The 3,475-nt window shown below is 48.1% G+C and overlaps 1 non-coding gene across 1 annotated transcript; it reads right to left on the minus strand.

Annotated features, from left to right (window-relative positions):
- Positions 1–741: 741 nt before the first annotated feature.
- LOC144176091 (U5 spliceosomal RNA) lies at positions 742–866 on the minus strand. Its single transcript, XR_013323781.1, has one exon. It is a non-coding gene; the product is annotated as a U5 spliceosomal RNA (small nuclear RNA).
- Between the last annotated feature and the right edge of the window lie 2,609 nt (positions 867–3,475).

Genomic DNA, 3,475 nt, shown 5'->3' on the forward strand with positions numbered 1-3,475 from the left:
AAAAAAAAATACTATCCGGCGCCCGGTTTCGATCCCTCGACCCTGCGGGCGGAACGCAATGTACATGGTGCTCTACCCACTGCGCCACAAAGCCGACACAGAATGGGACGCTACGAACGCGCCTTATATCGTTGACTCATTCAAATTACTGCTGACGAGCGCTCTCTCGTTAGCAGTTGCCACAAGTGCAACATTAACGTAACGCAAACTACTTAACGTCGTGCGCCCCCGGAAATGCTCTGTATTTGATCGTGCCTCTCGCGAGGGGGATGTTTCACTGCGTCTTCTCTCGGTCGCGGGACCCGTGGCGCCATCTGGCGGAGGCGCGGCACAACTCGTAGCACGTTGAAAAGATGCGGCGCCAGCCAGCTGTGTGTGTGCGTGCCGCACTTGTACAAATGGCGAGTGCATTGGCTGTCCACAGAGCAAAGCATTCGTGCAAGTAAGCCGTTGCAGTCAGTCAGTCAGTTAGTTAGTTAACAACTCCGCAAGCATTTGCGTTTCTTGCTTTTATAAACAAAGCGAAACACGCAAGAATGACGAAATTTACTTTTTTCATGTGCCTAGAGTTAAAATTTTCAGTAACGTACGTGAGGTTGGGTATCCGTACGCGTTGAAGTCCCATTTGGAAGTTGCCGTGTGGAACGGACATGAGAGCCCCCTAAGAGGGTACACAACTGTCGCAACCCCGACGATGAGGGTAGAGTAGTGGCATTTCTGATTTTGGATTTCGAGATTAGGCCTCGCCCAAACGGGCAAGGCCTCCCAAAAATTGGCCTATAGGCTCATTGGAGTGTCCCTCCCCACGGTAATCTTTAGTAAAAGGCGAAAGATTAATGCGTGGATGTGAGGAGAGACCTGAGCGATGCCTGCGAAAACCGTGCTTCACAGGGCGCCCTTCGACGGCATGTACTCAGAAGCGTCGCTGGTGGTGCAAAGTACAGACAAAATTATGAAAATTATAACCAGTAAGCGCGTAGGTCGTGTAAATAGTATGACTAAGAATACGTTTGGGCATAATGTTTTAAATAGACTATTGGTATAGCCGCAAAACACAAGTACTTGTATGAATATTTGGTGCACGATGCAGTTATGCTTCGGACATAGGCACACGGTGTTTCGTAGATTTCCTGCGAGCCGGCATACAGACGTGACTGCAGAAAAATTTCAAGTACAATTTCTCCGCCATCCTTCAAGAGGTCTGCTGTTATCTGATCCTCACCAGGTGCTTTGCCACCTTTCATTTCTTTCAAAGCCTTCCTTACTTCTTCTGTCGTTACTGGTGGGGTGTCTATCTCCCCTGAACTGTTTTTTCGTTCGGCATTATCCTGGATGTCCCGGCTACTGTACAGATCTCTATAGAACTCCTCGGCTACAATGACTATTTTATTCCTATTTGTGATGGCATTGCCTTCCTTGTCTTTAAGTGCATACACCTGATTTTTCCCCACGCCAAGACGCCTTTTCACTGCTTTCAGGCTGCCACCGTTCTTTTTCAGCATATTCGATCATCTCCATATTATACTTCCGTATGTCAGCTGCCTTACACTTATTGATTAACTTCGAATGCTCCGCTAGTTCCATTCTGTCAGCTGGGGTGGAGATTGTCATGGTTTGCCGTTTCCTAGTTAGATCTTTCACCTCCGGGGAAAGTTTACCAGTATCCTGTCTAGCCATCGTGTCACCGACTTCTACTGCACACTCCGTGATAATGTGTGTAATCCCCGTGTTACAATGGGATCTAAACGCCGAAGAATTGCAAGCTCGGTGGAGGATAAAGCAACGGAAGTATCCACAAATAAATGTGGGCGAAGATGTTGGGTGAGAACATCATACCTTAGCTTAAAACTCTGCTAAATACACTCCCCCACGATACCTAGGCATGTACAGAGGCATGTTCAGGTGCGAAAAATTCCAACATTACGTATTGCACTTCCATCGAAACCTGGGAGAAAACTTTGACCAGCTCGTTACCGCAATATTTGCGCGAGCCGATTGAGAGGGAAAGGGAAGGAGCTGCTGCATCTCTAGCTATGGCCCTAGACTTCAAGGTCCACCTTTGAGCTCTCTAACAAATTTACCCCCTTTTCCAAAACCCCCCTATTTCTTCTGCGTCAAAGATCTTCTCTCTATCTCTCTCTTCGCAGAAAAGCAATAACGTACATTCCGGTACCGACATTAGAGAATAAAAACTCTGAAACACCGACACTGCCACCTTCTCACTCAAACTGACACACATCATGCCGCCCCAACCTTTCGAGCTCATAAGCACAGAGGGATTCAGTCTCTCCTGGGCCGCGGCGGTGCAACACCCTTGCTGCCTAGTCTTTCTTATATCTTCGCGTACCTTCATTGCTCATGAAACACAGATCGTAAATGCAGCAATCACGTCCCAAAACCCTCCCTGGGATTTAAAGTAACGCTATCCCGTCGTGCTTCTTAAGAGCCGAACGTAGATGTCATCTGCAGCTTTTTAGTATGAAACTCTATGCCGCAGGCTGCGGCCAGATCGCTGTTATGTGTCATGCAAGAAGCTGAATTTGCGCATGCGTCAAGGCAGTGAGGTACGGCACGCTACGTCGTATGCAAAGCGTTGAAGTATAAGGCCGGGTTCAGGCTGTTGCCGCAACTGTTGTAATAACTTTAAAGAATGACGTCATTTCACGTCTCAGCCAACCGAACTGCGTGCCATGCCGTTTTTTTTTACGTCCATAGGTCACGACATGGGTTTTGCGTCGGTATTCTGAACATAACATGGCGTCGCCGGCCTGGGCCCCGCTGCTTCACGATTTCGCAGATATTTTTTTCTTTTTAAGTATGCGAGTAAATCGGGTGAAAACAACAACAACAAAAAATCAGGACATGACGAGCATCTTACACTTCAATCTCGGGACATTTTTTTACGCAGCTTGCTTCCGCTTTAGACGGTATCGGAAGAATCCTTTTGTCATAACACCAAGGGACCACTGCTTAATTCCGGATGCTTTTTCTGATGGCGATTAAAAGCGAAAACTTCCGAGTGTCGAAGTTTGAGTACGCGATAACTATCCACAGGTGGTCTAAAGTATACTCCGTATGCCCGTCTACTACGGCGCGCCTCGTATCCCAGGTGAAGTTTCAGCGCATAAACACCAAAAATCTGAAATTCCAAATGAAGCTCGAAAAGTATTCGCCTTCCTTTCGTTTCCATGTTCGGCTGTGCCACATGAGAAGCAGCGTGAACGACGCCGGCCATTCTTCTTTCAAGTGATGGCGCGAACGAGTCCCTATATTTCATTGCGAAGCCACGCGTTTTCAAGAAACCCTTTTGTTCGCCTTGTAATGCTAGCCCGGAAAAGCGCCGAAACCTTGACCGACGACAGCGCTTGTGCGCGCGAGGCAATCACATGGTTAACTCTGACAAAGCGGTTTTATCCGCACCCGGCGATCTGATACGGCAGGGACCCAGCGTTTCCTAGCCGTCACCCCTTGACCC

Source organism: Haemaphysalis longicornis, unplaced genomic scaffold, assembly GCF_048455015.1.
Source record: "Haemaphysalis longicornis isolate Haplotype H1 unplaced genomic scaffold, Haemaphysalis longicornis Haplotype H1 scaffold_3, whole genome shotgun sequence".
NCBI lineage: Eukaryota > Metazoa > Arthropoda > Arachnida > Ixodida > Ixodidae > Haemaphysalis > Haemaphysalis longicornis.